This window comes from Lepidothrix coronata, unplaced genomic scaffold (genome assembly GCF_001604755.1).
Source record: "Lepidothrix coronata isolate B3197 unplaced genomic scaffold, Lepidothrix_coronata-1.0 Scaffold28, whole genome shotgun sequence".
Lineage (NCBI taxonomy): Eukaryota > Metazoa > Chordata > Aves > Passeriformes > Pipridae > Lepidothrix > Lepidothrix coronata.
The window spans coordinates 4,983,359-5,002,228 of NW_016690208.1; the positions used below are offsets into that span (position 1 = coordinate 4,983,359).

Sequence of the window (18,870 nt, forward strand, 5' to 3'; positions counted from 1 at the left end):
AGAGGCTGTTTTCTCCTTGCCCTGACTGCACAGATCTGATATTTGAATTTTAGTCTTCGTTTTGTAGGTGGGAGAAGAACCACCCACCCTCCAGGCTGAATGATGCCCTGTTGTGTGTGTCACAGGCGTGGGTAGCACTGGCTGGACTATACGTACTTTCTGCATGTGGTCCATGGGCAGAGGCTGTGGGCACTGGCTGTCTCTGGGGCACATCCTGGTGTTGGCACTGCAAGGCAACGCTCTTGGGAGCACAGCCTACACCGTGGATCCTGCTTCACGCTTCCCTCCAAATCTGAGGCAATGGATTGATCTGAGAGTTTCTTTGCCTCTCGTACGACTCCTGTGTTTTATCGCCTCGTGCGAGGGCTGTCCCAGGAACCTCTCTTTTGTAGTTCAGGGAAGGTTAGCTCAGGTTTAAACCACTTGGTTGTGGTTGTTTAGTCTTAGTGACATATTAAGTATTTAATATCCAAGTGCATTAGCTTCCCACCCACATCCCCCGCTGCAGATGAGTTGAGGGAAATCGTTGGTGCCCACATCTATTAGGATGTTGCCCGGCATACTTGTATAAATGGCTTCCTCCTGGACCTCTGCTTTTATGTTTAGTTCCTGACCTAATTAGCCATGAACGATGGCGTTGGTGGAGATCTTGTGGCTGCATCAAACACGGAGATTTCGGGAAGATCGCTGCCTGCCGGAGGGGACACCTCGCACGGTGGGATGTGGCAGCGGCGTCACAGCCGTGATCCCCAGTGGCTCTGCAGCCAACTGGGCCAAAGCAGTAATAACCCAGCCAAACCAGTGTCCCCAGTCCCTGGTGGCAGGTAGGCCATGCCCTGGTGCTGCCACCTCCCCTCGGTGCTGGTGTGAGGAGAGAACCCGCCTTAATTGCTGCGGTGCATCTGATTGTGTTACAGCTTAATTTCCAGGCCCTTGCTTAACTCGTGCAGTACATCAGAGGCTCTTGTGAAATGTAATGTGCTGGAGCAGCAGCACAGGAAAAAGCTCTGCCTTCTGTGAAGCCAGACTGTTGCAGTGTAATTTGTTTTGTAAGATTTTGAAAGGCAGTGTTGCAATCTGTAACAGTAGAATAGTGGGAAGATGGTCAGGTGGTTCTTGGGACTTCAACAGACAGATTTCATGTCTGTGTGTTTTTGCAACACCTTTCTATAAAGGGAAACATAATTTAAAATATGATTACTTAGTGTTGTAACAGTCTTCTCAAACGTTTTTGCATTATGCAGAGATCATTATCAGAGGCTGATATTAACTTGCAAAGAATATTATGCAAATCATTCTCCTGTTCTTCTAAAAAGAAATTTCCTTCATAATGCAAAGCGTGACAAAAAAAATTGTGCAGAGGCTTTTGGCAAAATTACATTCAGAAGATGTAACAGTTTTTCTGCTTACTAGCACAATCCGTTTCTGCCTTTCCACTGGATTTGCTCAACTCAAGCTGATAAAGGCTGAATTTTAAAATGAGGGCTGGGGTTGGGGGGAGTGTATTGTACCTCGTGGGTTCAGGAATAGACAGGGAGGTGTTTTGTGCTTAGATCGGTGTTTCAGATCTGTCCTGACAGTGATTACAGGCTCTGATGGTTCTCAGCTGTTCCTCGCTCTGGAATTATTTGGTGGTGTTTCGTATTCCGTGGGTTTGGGGTGCACAGCATCACCCTCACCCTGAGCAGTGCCCTGGGGGTACCAGGCTGAGATCCACCTTACAGGTCAGACTGCCCAGATGTGCAATATTACCCATTTATGGCTCTGTTCAGCCTCTGTGTCGCTGGTACCGGTGAGACCATCCTGAATGAGGGGCACTGTGAGTGATGGGAGGCTGCACCACGAACACCGGAGGTGGGATGGGTGGCCCTGCCCTGAGGCCTCCCAGCCTTCCAGAATCCCAGAATCACTGAGGTTGGAAAAGACCCCTAAGATCGAGTCCACCCTGTGCCTGATCCCCACCTTGTCCCCCAGCCCAGAGCACTGAGTGCCACGTCCAGTTGTTCCTTGGACACCCCCAGGGATGGGGACTCCACCACCTCCCTGGGCAGCCCCTTCCAATGCCTGACCACCCTTTCCAGCAAGAAATTCCTCCTGATGTCCAACCTGAACTTCTCCTGGCACAGCATGAGGCCGTTTCCTCTTATCCTGGTGTTACCTGGGAGAAGAGGCCGATCCCACCTCTCTACAACATCCTTTCAGGTGAAGCAAGAAGGTCTTACCTGAGCTTCCCTTTCTCCAGCCTTGGCATCTTCCTTGCATTTCTCCAAGCATCAGCATGTTCCTGGAGGTAATCCTGGCCTGGCTGAAGTCATTGAGGATTTTACCACTGACTTCATCCCTCCTCCATATATTTTTTGTGTGTGCTACAAACTGGTTGTATCAGTTCAGAGCTGCCCCATTTCTCGCACAGAAACCAGACTCTCCTAAAATCGAGCGGATTGTTTTAGAGGTTTTGGCTGTTCTGCTGTTGTTATGGATTGATTGACAAAAATAGACCCTAATAAATATTGTAAATGACTAAAATATTTGCAGGCTGTGCATTGCAGTCAGACTTGGAGAGGCTCATTTGCTGTAGAGCCCCGTTTTCCAGGCACTTAACACCAATTTATAAAAATGTACCATTTGTCCTGAATTTTTTTAAGGCATTTCTCAATACAAATTTGATTGAGAAAAGTCAGTAATATTCAGACATGTAGATTGAATTACAGCGTTATAAAATGGCAGGCAGAGTTCTCCTGAAGATGGGAAGTTTTCAGGCTCCTTTTCTTGTGTCTGGTTAGATAACTCAATATTTAAAAATCAACCCAAATTAGATAAATAAGCTGGAAGTTGTAGTTAGCATTCGTCAAGCAACTTAGGCTGGATGTTCCAGCACTGAGTGACTCCACCTCTAGCTGCAGGGTTTCCCTGTTATGAACGGGTGAATACTAATCCTTGTTTATTCCCTGCTGCAGAGAAGTGGATTTATCCGGAGTTTTCTGCCTTGAAAAGGAGCCCTCGGTGCAAGCAGGGTTGGGTGTGATGTGCCCCATGAAATCCACCCTTCACACCTTCTACCAACACCAAATACCTTTTCTGGGTGACACAAGGGAACTTTTTAACACCCCGAAAGTGGCCCCAGGGTGTGGTTGGGGTGTGATAATTAGAGCAGTGAGGCATTCCATGAGTTGGCTCTGCCCTGTGCTTCCCTGGGCATCTCCCGGGGTCAAACTCACTCCCGAAGGGAGCTGCTGGTTGAGTGTGGAACCCATGGATGAATTACTGGGAAAGGGTGACTTTTTTTTTTTTTTTTCAAAGATTGTGTGGAAGGATGAATCAAAGCAGGGAGGTGTTTTATTCTAAACAGGGTGGCGGAAAGGAATCTTTTTATCTCCTGGGTTTCTTTGTTTCTGGAATGTTTGGTAGCGCAGCCTTGCTGGTGGAGCAGTGACAGACACATTCGTGCAGATCTCCTTCTGGTGCCCCCTTGAAAAGGCTGATGCTGCCAAACACAAATATTCAGCTCTAAACTTTTGTGGGGGTTTTTTCCTCCCAAGGATGCCTCCTTTTGACTGTATTTCTTGGAGTTTTATGGTATTTCTTAGAAGAGCATTTACAGTGCTGATTATCAAGGCCAGGTTGGACAGGGCTTGGAGCAACCTGGGCTAGTGGAAGGTGTCCCTGCCCATGGCAGGGGGTGGGAACAAGCTGAGCTTTAAGGTCCCTTCCAACCCAAACCATTCTGGGATTCTGTGATTCCCTTTGTTTTCCCCCTTTTCCCAGTTAACCTCATTTCAGACTGTTCATATCCACAGTGGCTTTTATTCTTTACTGCTCTACAGGTTTTCTATTCCTACCTGCCTCACTATAACCATGTTCTCACCATCAGTCATTAATAAAACCAAAGCAGAGGCCAGCGTGATCTGCTGCTGCCTCTGTGTCTGCTGGAGGGAAACTCTTCCCAACAGAGGGAAAATTACAGCTGGTTATGGAAATTATGGGGAAGGGAAAAAAATAGGATTCACACCTGGTTTAATTTGTGGGTTTATGTCTTGGATATAAGTTATACCAATGCATAGCACAGGTTATTTTAATGTGAATTATGGGCTTGCCCTTCTGTGAGCATGATGCCGCCTCATGATGTGGGAGCAGATATTATAACCTTGAAGAATCTTGTAGGACATAAAAGTTTTAATTAAAAATCTGGCTTGGTAGAGGGTATTTTGGTTTAGTATGAATGTCTTCATTTCTTTTGAAAAAAAGAATTAAATGAAACCCTCAGTATTCCTCCTTTTTTTTTTTTCCTCTTTTTGATTTCCGCATATTTATTCTTGAAGTCGGAGCATTAGAAAATAATTGAGTAAAACAAAATCCACAAGGCTTCAAATTACCTCTAGCTTAATGTTTTATTTAAGAGGTTTGCTAACTGACATTCTTTATAATGAATTAGGTCACGCGGCTCTAAAGAGTGTTGTCGGGTTTTTTTTTTCTTTTTTTACATTTAAATTTGAGGCTGCTTCCCTTGAAACTTGGGCTCTGCTGCCGGAGCCGGGCGCGGCTGCGACTCCCCGGCTCGGGGAATCTCGCTCTAATTATTCTCAATCACACTTGTGCAAATGAATATATCCATGTTTGGAGGATCGAAGTGGTGTTGTCATGGCAATCTCCGTTAAGGTCATGAGAAACTCATGGATATTGTTCACCGCCTCTCCCGGGAGGCTTCTTTCCTTACCTTTGTGGAACTGTGGGGTTTGCAGGGGTTGGGGAATAAGTTTAAAGCGCAGTTTTGGAGTGATTTGGTTGAAGGGGTTCGCTGTCTCCTGCTGGGGTTCAGAGGAAAGGGGTGGTGGGCTCGTGGCTCACTGGTCACCCTTCTCTGGGCACCAGATCCCATGGACCAGGCTTGCTCTGGAAGGTGAAATCCTTATAAATCTCTGGGGCAGCAGAAGGGACCCGTTTGGTTGGTGCTGGCTGATGGGCCTCAGTGTTCTGGGATGGGATTTGACTTGGGTTAGTTTTGCTTACACCTACTTAAAAAAACAAACAAAAAACCCTAAAAACAACTACAAAAACCTCAAAACAACAACAACAAAACGAAAACAACAACAAAAAAAACCCCAACCAAACAAAACCAACTCTGTTTTCTTTCAGGCCAGGTCGGGTGAGCGACCTGGTCTAGCAGAAGGTGTCCCTGCCCACGGCAGGAGGTTGGAATGAGATGAGCTTTAAGATCCCTTCCGACCCAAACCATTCCATGATGCTGTGATTCTTAATTTCAGGGGTGGTGGTAGCTGGAGCTGTAGCAATAGGAAGATGTCCCTGTCCCCCAGCATGGCTGGGACTGTCACCCTGAGCCCGTCCCTTCCCGCGGTGTCCGTAGGAGAGCCGGGAGCGCTGGTGGTGCTGGAGGCACGGAGGGTGCTGAGTGCTGCAGTCACTGCAGAGGAATGTGGGCAGGGGCACGCATGCCCTGCTTGGCCAGAGCTCTCCTCTCCTAAAAGAGACGGTGGCAGAGCCACAGCTGGTTTTATTTGGGTTCTGGAAGGTAAGGAAGTGATAACAAAGTGCAGCTTTGCAGGGGTTTGCAGCTGCAAATGGGAGTCTTTGCGAACTTTTGGAGTCGTGAAATCTTAAATTAGGTTTAATTCTAATTTAAAGGGGGAAAAAAGTGTAACAGCAATCCAAACAGTTCATTTCATTTAATAACTTGTATGGAGACATTTTGCATGTTTGGATGCAGCAGCAACACCAATGACTTTACATTGGTGTGGTAGGACAAAGGAATTCACTGAAATTGGAGTTCACTAAAATTGGAATTCGCTAATATTGGCATTTAGCAAGTCTTGGTTGAGGTGATCCGTGTAGCCGTGGGTTTATGGTTCTATATTTCTGAGTTATTTTTTGTTTTTAAAAAAGACCCAGATGCCACAAAGAAAACATAACCACAAATAAATGGTTTTGATAGAGAGCCATCAAAGCATTTTGATTTGCAACTGAATTCATGTTAAATCAGCCTAATCCCAAATATACATACGTATGTGTATATTTATACATACCCAAAGATACACAGATATACACACACACACCCATCTTCCTGTGAGCCTTTAGACAGCTCTGGCACCTCCCTGTGCAATTTTTTTTATGTGCAGGTAGGTTGCTTGGTTTGAAAGACCTGACATTATTTAATGATTGATATCGATACTCTACAGAAAGGTATGAGATCCATGTTGAAAATTAAAAGAAAATCTGAAACTTTATTGGCTGTAGAAGAGAGGTGACTGTGCCTGCAGGGTGCTGGCTGAGCCTGTTATGTTATGTGTGTTATCAGCACTTAATTGCTTCTGGTTGCTGTGCCTTTCAAGGTGTTGAGCCTCAGTGATCTCGTCCTCTCACACCCAACATGTCCTCACCCATCAGGGGAAGAAAACAGGTTTTCACGGGTTTTTGCACCTGGCAGGTTTTCAAACAGGTTCTCCCGTCCCTGCAAGGCCCAGCTCGCAGAGCCCCTGCCCTGTCTGGCTTTGCCCCTGCCCATGGAGTGTCCTGGCATGGGGAGGGTCCTGCAGGTGGCAGGGGACACCCCGGGCCGTCACCTCTGCCCTGACACTTGTCTGGGTCCATTTTGACCTGACTTTCTTTAGAACTTGACAAACATGTTGGGTTAAAGGGTTTTAAACTGGAATTTTAGGTAGTCAGAGAAGGGTTTCCATGTTTCCAGTGCAGTGATCAGTTGGGTTTAAAAACCCAACAGAACACGAAGCAAGTGGAAATTATAATTCAAGGGCTATTTACATTTAAAGAATTTTCTTAAGTAATTCTTTCTCTGCTTTCTGCAGAGGAGATGGAGCAGAGTCTGGGCTGGTTTTCTCAGTTGACCTTCTGGCACGTGGGATTTCTCAATGACTCTGTACTTCCAGGTCTCCAGGACTTGCCCAAATAACCTCTAAATAACCTCTTCTGACCTATTCAGGCTTGTCCACCCAACACCCGGAGAAGTGGCCAGTGAGCTGCTGCCCTGTGCGAGGGGCTCTGTGTCTGATGAGGTTTAAAAAAGGCACGGGGGAGCCTTTAATGCTGGGAAAGCCATCAACTGCAGCTTCTGCAGTATTTAACGGGGCTCCAAAACCCCCTGATTATCCCTCCCGTTGGCTTTTGTCGATCGTTCGCTCGGCTAACGTGTTCCTTTCAGCTTTGGTGACAATAAAATGTGAGTAAGCAGAAAACTCAAATTTCTGAACGATGGCTCGTGGCGATTTCCTAATTTCCTGAGTGAGCAGAGGCTTCTTGGCGCTTCGTTTCTGTGCCAGAAAGACTATTTGCTCATACAAAGTTCTTCATTGTAATAGGAAAAAATCAATTTGATTACTTTCATGTCAGCATGCATGTCTAATGGCTTAGAAGTTATTGCAGCCATAAAATATACAGTATCATTTCTCTCTCACTCTGAAATTTGACAGGATTAATATAGTCAGCATGAAATCTTAGTCATAAAGTCGACCATAAGTGATGGTAAAATTAGCTGCTGAAATCGTCTGCTTATGGAAAGCATCTTCTGTTTTTCCTTCTGGGAAAAAATATCAAGGGGCTGCTGTGTGGATGGGAACAGAGCGTTTGCTCTGATGCAGAGATGGCCATTTCATCTCCTGCTGTTCTCATGAGGGACATCTGTGGTGTCCCCAACAGCCTGGGGTGTGGTTTGACGGCCCGTTCATCGCCGGTGGGGCAGTGGAGGTGCTGGTGGGGCTGAGCTTTGTGTCCAGCCCAGCAGTGATGGGGGACTGTAGCTCTCCTGGAAGTCATTCCCTGTGTGAGCCAAAGTGAAGTTCACGGCAGGGCCTGAAAATATTCCCTGTCAGAGGCTGGACTTTGGGTTAGAACCTGGGGTTTGTGGTGTCCCCATTGACGATGTGTGTTCTCCAGCAGTGGGTGATGTTTGATTCATCTCATGATGCCCTGATTTATCTCAAGCAGAGCAGGCCTTGTCATGGTTGAAAAACTATATTTTTCCATGGTGCAGTGCTCCAGTGAGTTTGGAGGGAGGTGAGGCCCAGCTGAGGTGGTCTTCACCCATGGGCTTTACTGGATGCAACCCACCACCTTCTTGGTCACCCGCTGTCCTCCTTGCACAGTCCCCTTGGGAAATGGGCTGGTCACCTTCACTAAGGGCAGAAACACCCTGTAGGAGCCACCTTGCGCTGAGCTGAGATTGAGAAACCTCTGCTTGAAAGCTGAGTTTCCTCCTGCTGAGTGACTGCGCTGGGAGCCAGCGGGGCTGGAAGAGCAGATGGCCAGAACAGCCGCTCCTTCCTGCTCACCCACCTCCAAACCTGCCCTTGGAAGTGCAGATGAAGGGCTGGGGTTAGGCAGGCATGTGATCCTTCACCAGCCCAGCCTTTGAACTCCTTGTTAATGGTTTTGTTTCATGACATCTCGTTTCGGCTGCGTTGGGTAAGGTGCCCACAGCAGCTTTTTCTGCTTATGAAGCTCATTCCAGAAAGAATTAGGGAGCTTGGTGCTGGTATCTTTAACATCTACTGTAAAATTAGACCAAGGGAAGACACCATCTTGCATCTGGGCATTAACTACCCATTCCATAGGTCCCACAACAGGGTTTTGTTGCCAGTCCTTGACCCGCTTGGCTTTGCAAGGGGAAATTTCTCCTTCCCCTGAGCAAGGACACACAGGGTTTTGGTCATCCAGGGGATCTCGGGGGTCCCTCGTGTTGTATCTGGATGCTCCCACCTCTGCTGGAAGCTGTCCTGCTGGTTTCACTCGTTCTGCCTGCCTTGGCAGCCCAGTGTGAAAAGTTAATATCTGGTCATTGGTTTTGGCTGCATCTCCAAGGCAACTTCATTCATAGGCAGCTCCCGGTTCATACCGATCCGGACATGCCTAGATGACTAACTCCCTTCTCCTGTTACATCCCAGAAGAGCTGTTAACTCCTTCAGCCCAGGTAGGTGTGATACAGCAGGGAATGGGCAGACAGGGAGGGTGGATGCCATAAACAACCAGCAAATCCGACCTGCTCCATCCTTTCTGCTTTGGTTTCTTTCCCAGCGCTTTGTTCGGCCCGGAGAGCAAAGAGCTCGTCGCTGTTTAGGATCCTTCTCAGTGCTGAAAGGTCTCAGACTAAGTTTGTTTCTCCTGGAATTATTATGCTTCGTTATCCTTTGGTTTGGGCAGAACGTTGCCTTCGGGATCTACACTTACTGCAAAATTTTGTTGGGGGAAAAAAAAAAAGGAACTTGGCCGCGCGCTGGCAGCGCGCCCTGAGATGCAGCAAAAATTTAATTCTGCATTTCATGCAAACCAAGGGAGGATTTTCCTCCAAGGGGCAGGTGATGAGGTGAGACCACCACATTCCCAGGTGCGTTCAGGGCCCGTGAGCCCCGAGGTGGAGCCGTAGCAGGTTAAATGTGGGGACACCCCGGTCCCTCGCTGATGCGCCTGTTTCTGTATGTTTGTCAGATACAGATTTCCAACCCTCAGGGACTCCTTTGATTCTCACCAAAAGATGTAGGAAGGAGGAAAATGAGCCAGACTCTGGGGTTTTTGCTGTTTTTTCTCTCACAGCAGTGCTGAGAGGGGATGTTGCAGTAGATGAGGATTTGTCCTTAAAATCCACAGCGCTCGCTGGGATGGGTCCTGGAGCTCCAGTCCCCAGGAAAGCATCCGACTCCAGGAAGGAGTGGGACTGGGAGAGGGCCAGAACAGGTCTGCTTCACACCAGCATCAAGCAAAGTTTGGCTTGAACTTGCTGAGCATCATAGAATCATGGAGTGATTTGGGCTGGAAGGGACCTTAAAACTCATCTCATTCCAACATCTCTGTCATGGGCAGGGAACCTTCCACTTGACCAGGTTGCTGGGATGTGATGCTGCCCTCTCCCTTCATGTGTTTGAATGCTGACATGGTCCATGTCATGATGCTGCTTTGGAGGTCCTGGAGGTGATTTGGCAGGAGCATAGGCACAGGGAGGAGAAGCACACTGGGTTTTAGTGGTCACATCCGTGCCCTCTGTGCAGCCTAAGTGGGGCATCTCAGCAGAAATCAAGGGTCAAGATCCCCCTGGGGATCACTGAGATGTACAAACCTGAAACCCTGTTAATTTTTTAATGCATTTTGGGAGATCTGTTACCCTGAAACATCAGGCAGAGGATTAAACACGCCGGGAATATGAACCTGCCGTGAGTCGGGATCGTGCCTGTGCTGTGGGATGAGGCTGTGGCTGTGGTGGTACCTGTGGAAGAGTTAATTAGACATGGGAGAGATTATCCCAAGGACCTGGAGTGCAGCTTGGTTGGAGAGCATCTCCCAAAAACCCACTGCCTGGCCAGCCTCCCTCCTCCAGGTGCTGCTTTCCCTTCCTGGAGAGGAAAACCTTCTGTCGGACTCTGTAGCTGCTCTAACTCTTAAATTTTAATAATAGATTACCATTAGTATCAGCCTTATATAATGCACAGCTCATTATTGCTTACTCAGAATAATTTCACAGCCTCCTTATAGAACCTTGGAACTTTATTTGCTGAGTATAAAATATGCAGAAATGCATGAATAGCTTTAAGACTTGGTACCCTAAACTAATACAGTGTGCTGCCTTTTTTTTTTTCCCTGCACCATGATTGAAGTCAAATTAACATATTTACCTTCAGTGCTCCCAGGAGTAGCGTTAAAAAATTCAAGAGGTGATTCAGAATAGTCTCCGATTTACTGTGTTTAAAGCTGGATTTCATTTCTCAGTAAAACCAAGCAAACACTTGACTCCCCTTCAGCTTTCCAGCCTCTTTCCCCCCCCGTGCAGGTCCTTGGACTCAGCAACAGATGGGAGCAGTGTTATTACCGCTGCGTTCCCAAAAGGAAGCTTTTTATTTTATTTTATTGGTTTTTCAGGATGGGGGAGAAAGCAGGGGCAGAGAAAAAGGGAGGAAATGAGTTATAACTAATGGCCCAGAAGTGTAACTGCTGTTGTAATATGGAATAAGGAAAAGTATGGAGGGTGGTTTCTGTCTTTGTGCCTGCAGGCTCTGGCTCACTGTGTGATGTTGGGTAAGTTATCCTGCTCTGCCTCAGTTTCTCTCTCTGTCATAAGTGTTTCCTTGGACAAATCATGGACCTTAATTTTTGCAATGTTGAGGTCTTCCCAGGAAGAAATGCCATGTAAATGTGAGGTAGGAAATGGAAATGGTTGCTTTATTGCCCAGTGGTTTATTCTTACCAATGATACGCAGGCACTGCCCTGCCTGTGCCGTGATTTATTCCTGCAGCTGCAGGGCAGTTCCTTTAGCTCCAAGGATTTCAGACCCCACAACAGTTGGGTTCAGGGACATAAATCCTGCACCACACCCCCCAGGATGAACTTGGACCCTGTCACTTTTCCTGACCCAGTAATGAATGTTCCAGGGAGAGGGTCTGTGTGAAGACCTTTTGCTCAGCTGGGGCCACTCGGTACCCTCTGAGTGGGACAAATCAGCAGATTCTCTTCACCACGGATCAGAGATACTGCAGTGGGGGTTTTTCCATGCCTGCTGCTAGATTAGGAAGTTATTTCAGCAGATGTTGTTTCCTAAGAAAATGGGTTAATGCTTGGTGGTTAGAACGGTGTGGCAAAAAAGCCTATTTGTGTGAGGTTTTGGCTAATTGCCTCGCAAGAGTTACGGAGCGTTGCAGCAAATTTCCTGGATTTCGCAATCGTGATGGTTCTGGTTTAACTGGCCAGAAGGATTTGCAAAAATGCACAAAGAAATGGAAAAATAGAGGCAAAGCACTTGCTGTCTTGCTGCAAAAAAGCTGAAGGGCCTTGTGGCTGGGGTGAAAAGTCTCCAGGTTTAAGGGAGGGAGTGAGACTCGGGGTTGAATAGTTTTCAGGGTTTTGTAGAATTCCAGAACAGTTTGGGTCGGAAGGGACCTTAAAGATCATCCAGTTCCACCCCCTGCCATGGGCAGGGACATATTCCACTAGACCAGGTTGCTCCAAGTCCCATCCAACCTGGCCTTGAACACTTCCAGGGATGGGGCAGGACTGCTCCCCACCACTGCCTTGGCTCGTGGGACCGGTCCCACTGGCACTGATGGAGCTGGGAGCTGCTCCGAGCTGGGAGGGCAGGGAGGAGTTTCCATCTGCACTCAGGGAAGGCAGCAGTTCAGTAAAATGGGCCAGTGCACAGGAAAATGCAAATCAAGTGTTGTTATTTCCAAGAGAATCACTGTGAAAAGGCTTTTTGCTGTGTCGATGAACCGGTGGGGCTGGAAAGGAACCTGGGGCTCTCTCCTTTGCTGTCCAGCTTCGTGATGCTGCAGGGAAAGGTGGCCATCCTTCAGCCACTCCTGCCATTCCTGTGCCACGGAGAAAACCCATTTTTGGGCGAGAATTCCCAAAGCCACGTGCGGGCACAGCCCTGGGTCGGGGGCCAGCACTGCTTCCCCCGCTGCTGCTTAAATCACTAATTAGATTCCATCTGAGCAGCAACATAAACCAGAAATAAATGGACTTGGCTTCCTAAACTTACCACTTAAATATTTTCCCAGGCTGGAAAAAAAAAAAACCCACAACATTTGCTTTCCATGCAAAACATATAAATCTTGGAAAAGTTCCCAAAGTTGCGTGTTTAACTTTTCGGATCCGTGCGTTTGTGGGATAGGAGTGGTTGTTCCCCTGCATAATTATTTTTCTTTTTAGGAAGCTGAAATGTTTGTGAGGAGGACATTTTAAGTGGGGATGAAGAAGAGTGAAGGGAGAGTCAGGTTGGATGGTGATGGCTTTGCTGTCACTGTTGGAAAGGAAGCACCTTCCCCTCATCTCGTCCCCGCCAGGATTAACCACAAATGCAGCTTTTACCGTTGTGTTTCGGGGCTGTTTCTGCTTGTCTGATGAGTTGTAGTGAAACATGTGTCTGGTTGTTGGTTTCTTTTTAATCCTACGACAGTACAAGAGCTGTTACTGGAGTTTATTTAAAGTCTTTGCATAGTTAAGATTGTGGCTGCTGTATAAAATGCAGGCTCACCCCTCCTTCCCGAAGCCCCGCTGCAGCTGGATGCTCCTTTATTTCCTGCACTCCCTCTCCCCTGTGCTCACCTCCTGAGAGACCCCACTGTAACTGTTTAAATGCAGAGATACAGGGCATAGATTTATTTTGATATAAAATCACTGTTTCTCATAGAATCCCCAAGGAGATGCTGTGGAGGCCCATCACTGTGGGTGACATGATGCACAACCTGCACTGGCACCATCCTGCCCTGTCCTGGGGGTGCAGGTGGGCAGCACCCCCAGCCCCACTGCGGCACTGGGATGCAGTCAGGAATGGGGTTGGAGATGAAGAAGCAGGTCTGTGGTGACTTTCCTGCCTGGAACAGGACAGGTTTTGGCACGAGGGCAGCTGAGATGAGTTTTGTGGGCTCCTTATTTGATGGACTGTCAAAACAAGATTGTCAGGGTTTCTCAGGGCTGGGATACGGTGGGGGTGGAGTGCACCAAGCAGGAATTTCCCCAGGCTGGTGGTGTGCTCAAGGAGGAGGCTTCCCAGCACACTGACCCTTCGTGAACGCCACGAAAACGCACTTTGAAAGAAGCTGGAAAATAAAATCTCCTCTAGGGAGAAAAAACAAACCAATACCCATCCTCAGCTTCTCCCCACAGCTCTCTGTGCCTTGCTGTCATTGCAGCCCCTATTCCAGAGCTGGAGATGTCGAATTTATTTGTGTTCTCCTAACACCTTTCTGTTTCATAACAGTAATCACTCCTGGGTTTGGCCGGGAGGCAGCGGAGCCGCCGCGCTCCCTGTAATCCAGGAGTGAATCAAAGCAACTTTTTACAAAACAAGATTCTCTTCTCGCTGTTGCAAAAGAGCTTTGGGGAAATCTGGTTTTTGTGGTTAAGGATCTTACTCTGATGCACAAGGAAAATTATGTGTAGCTTTTATTTGGCCCAAAGGATTCTTACAACATTATCCGTATTTCCTTTAATTTGTGGGATTTCTAGTAAATGGGCTTAAAAATAGGTCTGGGCAGGGTGCCAGGGTACATAAGAAGAGCAGAAAAGCTTTGCAGGCTGTGAGCAGCTCGCTTTCACTTCTCCCTCGGCGCGGGCAGGGGGCACGGAGCGGTTGCTCACCTTTTGGGGTTAAAATTTAATGACGTCTCTGGAATTCTTTGGAAGTTGATATTGCAGAAAAGATCTTTTTAACTCTTTCTTAGAGCTGATGCCGTGTCATTGTTGAGCTGGACACAGGTTCTGGGAAGGGGCAGGACGAGCTGTAGCACCAGGGGAGGACGAGGACAGGGCTGGGGAACCCTCACCCGCTCACCGATGGAATTTGGGAACCCCGGAATGCCGATGTACATGTAGGAGCAGAACATGATGTTTATAAACATGTTTTTTTTATTTCTTTCCACTCTTCACTCTCAGAAGTCTCTTTAAGCCTTTTGTTAAACGGGAGGAATCTCATAAGGGAGCAGTGATGGCTCGGAGAGGCTGCCGAGTGCCCGGCTCTCTTTGGGGATATTTACCTCCCTTTTCAAAATCAGTCTCGGTTCAAGTGACTCAAAAATGCATTTTTCCCCGGGGACAGCCACCCATAAAAGCCTTTCATTAAGACCTGGTAGGTTTATACAGCTGGAGTCCCAGTGGGAAGGGGAAGGTAAGTGGGAAAGGATCCGGCCGGGGTGTATGGGATCCAGCCTGCCCCGCTCCACCTTCCTCTGCTGGGCCAGGGGGCCTCGTGGCTTCCCAAAAGCTGTGGGGTTTGTCCTACTCCTGTAAAATTCAGTTCATTTGATTTTAATTAAATCTTTGGGCCCAAATCTGTAAAAGTTTGGTTTGAGTCCCGTGGATGCTGCGCCTCTGTGTTGTGAGCAGCTTCTTGGGAGAGGATGAGGAGGAGCAGGGAGATGGATGTAGAAGAGGAGCAGAGAGAGGGATGAAGACTGGGGAGGTTTTGAGCTTCCTGGGAACAACAGAAGTGTTGTTCAGGATCAGTGTCTAGGAGTGGGGAGCTCTTGAACTAAAAACGTGCATTTTCACTTATTGGTGGTGATGAGATTCCATAAAATCCAGAGGATTTTGTGATGCCTGATGCAGAAGCAAGTGGTCCGAGGGAAATTATTTATGCTGTTGGCAGTAATGTACTAATAACTCTTTTTATCCAAGGGTATTGAGGAGCTTTACAGGCATAAAGTCTTCTGATGCCTCTGTGAATTGGGGGAAGTGGGCTCAGCTTGGCTGTACAGGTGAGGACACCAGGCCTCGTGCCTGTTTCCGCCCTGGAAACAGCCTGGCTTCTCAGCTGGTGCCACACTTTTCCCTAAAAGTGGATAAATTGAGAGTTGTTGTGGAAACCAATCCTCCAGGATGGTGGTGGCTGGGGACTGAAGTCCCACGAGCCATTCCCGACACCACACAGTTCCCCAGGATCCTTTCCGGGGAGGCAGGTGAATTTGCTGGAGCTCCTAAATTAAGGGATAACATTTGGGATGTATCTGGAGAGCACACGGCTCCCTGATGCTACCTCAGAAATCATCTGTTCCCTCTGGACATGCCAGTGCCCCAGAACACCTCTTTTCCCGTTAAACCTTGGGATGGAGCAGCTCCCAGCCCTGGAGCTGCTCTCCCTCCCAAAGCCCCGACCTCCAGCCAACCCAACATGGGGGCACAAGTTCACGTTCGAGCTGATTCTTCAAATTTGCCTCCTTAGCTGGGGATCAGCTTTCCCGGCCGCGCCGCAGGGAAAGGCTCCTGTTGTTCCTCCAAAGACCAAGGTTAAATGAGTGGCTGCAGCCCAGTTTGGTGGGAAAGGCAGGTTTTTAGGGGTGGTTTTGGGGAGATGAGCTGAAATTCCCGGGAGGTCACGGCCAAAGTGCACCAAGGTCCATCACCAGGGTTGGGACTGGGATGTGTCATCTCCCCTTTTAAAACAGTGTCATCCTGCAACTCACAACATGAGCCCCTTGGATTTCTCTTTTCAAAAATAATTAGGTTTGTGCGTGCGGTTCGGGGTTGGTTTTGTTTTGGTTTTGGTTTGTTGTTTTATTTTTTTATTCCTTTTAAAAAGGTTTTTTTAACAGCGAGCCAGCAAATTTAATATTTTTTCAGCGTCTTGGCTGTGTTGTGATTTACATTTGATTTTTAGGCATAATTAGAAATGCAAGTGGAGCGCTTTGTGTTTTACCTCTGCTTCAACTATTTATGGCATGGTATGCAAATGAGGCGAGCTATGAATATTAAAGATTAGAGTGTGTTACAAAGTATCACTGTCTTTAATGAGTTCGGTAATGGGCACAGGCTCTGCGTAGACTTTAATATGGAGGTATTTTATGTTGTGTGCCGGCTCGGCGCTCCGCAGCTCTCCGTGCAGGCTTTGGTTACATCCCAGGAGAGCAGGGCTGGGATTTAAACCCTCTCCAGCCCCGGCTGCAATAGGTAGGTGAGATTTCCGAGCGTTCCCATGACAAAGGCGGCTGCGGCTGGCGAAGGGTGGTGCTGATGGATTATTTCACAGGGACTCTCCCCCGGTTTCCCGGCGAGGTCAATCCCTTTTTCCGTCTGCTGCAGCCTCCGAGATGGATCCGAGAATATGAAAGCGCTCGTCGACCTTTCAAGGTGCTTTTGCAGCACTGGGAGGGAATCTTAAACACGCTCCTGCCAAAATGGAGCTGCTGCTCCCGACGGCACAGGCACCCCAAGGAACCTGTTCAGACACCCCTGGCCAGTGAGGATTGGTGACAGAGAGTTATCTGGGGGGTTACTGGCGTGTCTGAAGGAACATTTTACCCACTGGATAGAGGGGTGGGAATGGATTAACCCCTTCTTGATGCAGAAGTCTGGGCAGCCCAGTTTTAGCTTTAAACCGGTGACTGGTTTCGGTGTTTTATCTCTAAACCAGTGACCGGTTTTAGCTCTTAAATCCGTGTTTTCTCTCTAAAGCGGCCGCTGGTTTTATCACAAACCAGCATCAGAGTTCTAAAAAAGAGGAAGGTGCTGGTGCTTTGGGGTGCAGCAGTGCACACCAGAGGTTTAATCCACGAAGCAGCAGCTCTGCCGAGCACCGGGGTCCCCGCGGGAGGCAGCGGGTGCTGGGGGGGGCTGCGGGAGGTGGGGGGAAAAAGCAGCCAGATATGGAAAGCCAACGGATTTTATTCCAAATGGGGCTTGGGGAGGGTGGGCGGTGGGGAGGGAGAATGAAGCATGCCCCAGGGAGCGTGCTTTTCAGATTTGAGGTATTTAAATTACAAATTTTGATGAGGGAGATTGTCAGCAGTATTCAAAACAGTGCTTAAATTCTTTTGAAACACTGTCGAGCTGTGCTGTGGCAGTTGAAAAGTTTGGCACACAGGAACTTGGCCCAGAAGTTGCTGCTTGGGTTTTTTCCTTTAAAACTCAATTCATCTGTATTCAAGTGTCCCACATGCTTAAGGGAAAAAAAAAAAAAACCCAGCAGGCTCACAGTGGTTTGAGACAGACCCTTGCCTGCGAGAGAAGCTGCAAAAGTGATTGATCTCTGATATTAGGGGGGGTTCTATGTTGGTTAATCAGCATTAATAAGTATTTATACTTTGAAAAAAGAAGTTTTATGGTGTTTGTGCCTGCTCATAAAAACAACGAGCACACTAAGCTGGGATTTAGCATATTTTGTGATCCACTGGATTATTAATCCATATGCACTAGTTATCCTTGGGTTTTTTGGATGATTGATTGGTGTTTGTTGTTGTGGGATCAGCTCAGTGTTTGCAGCACGTTGTGAATATTGGGGAGAAATTTTTGCCTTCAACCTCTGACCCTCCTCTGCTGCATAAGGTAAAACCCTCAAATTTAAGGAATGTCTGTGCTGGGCTCTCCCAGGGACTGCACAGCAGCACAGAACTTGTCACATGTTGGTGTTGGCTCAGAAGATGTAGTTGACCATATTATATATATATACACACCATATATGATTTGTATTCTAATATTTCATATATATAATCATAGAATTATCCTCATCATCACCTGTATAATACAACATTCTGGGCTGCAATGCTGTCTGGGGGTGTTTTAGGGTGTGCTACAGAAATAGGCACATTCTGAAGCTTTGGGCACAATTTGTTGCCTCGGTGAAGGGTTTTGTTGCAGGAGCAGAGGAGGCAGAAATGAAGTCAGTGTTGAGGCTCCTGTGCTGTCCTGCAGTGATCCTGGGAGCAGGGATCAGTCTGGAGGGGTTTTCCCTCTGGGAAGGGGGGAGAGAGGGAATTGTTTGCCAAATACAGGCAGTAAATGCAGTGTACGAAAAATGCAGGTTTTCAGCTTTGCCTCCATCTGCCTGGGGAGAGTGGGCATCAGGCTGAGGGGAGCATCTCATGGCACCAATTTTAGGTTTTTCAGGGATTTTGCTTAATGACCAAACCCCTTGTTTTTGAAGAACCTCCTGTGCAGTCTCATATTTGCTCCTCTAAGCCCAGAAGCGCAGAGTTAAATGTCTGCAGTCTATAACCTCCCTTGTCTGCAAGCTTATATTTCCATTAAGGATCAAGCTCGGATGCAATTGTAGCTTTGCTTTATAGACTATTAAAAGTTTAATGTATAAATGTCTCCCTCCGCCAGAACTTTTTGGCAGGGTCGTTTTCCAGCCCTGAAATTCCTACAGAAAACACGCAGATCCCGATTGCTGCGCAGGCTCGGCTGCCCTTGAAGGGTTAATTATATTATGCCTTTTTTTTCTTTTTGGAAAAGCAGGGAGAATAAGCTGCAGCCAAAAGTAAAAAGTCATTAATTTTAAGGCAGAGATGTAAGCAAAGTTTCCTTCCCCTCTGCAGGTTGGTCAGGGTAGGCTATGCAGTAATTGAAAAGTAAAGGCAATTGAATTACAGGCTCCTGTCCAAACCGAGTGCGATTTCTTCTTCTTCTCTCTTCTCTTTTTTTTTTT

General features: G+C 47.5%; 1 protein-coding gene across 2 annotated transcripts in view; it reads left to right on the forward strand.

Annotated features, from left to right (window-relative positions):
* The window catches only part of NACC2 (NACC family member 2), a 53,599-nt gene that overhangs the window by 11,352 nt on the left and 23,377 nt on the right, over nt 1-18,870 (forward strand). Inside the window, exon 1 of one of the 2 annotated variants that reach the window (XM_017810360.1) lies at nt 16,308-16,394. The exons of the other annotated variant lie outside the window; for it this stretch is intronic. The gene's annotated coding sequence lies outside the window, so the exon portion shown is untranslated. Of the gene's footprint in view, nt 1-16,307; nt 16,395-18,870 lie in introns of those variants that run through there. 2 annotated transcript variants of the gene reach the window in all.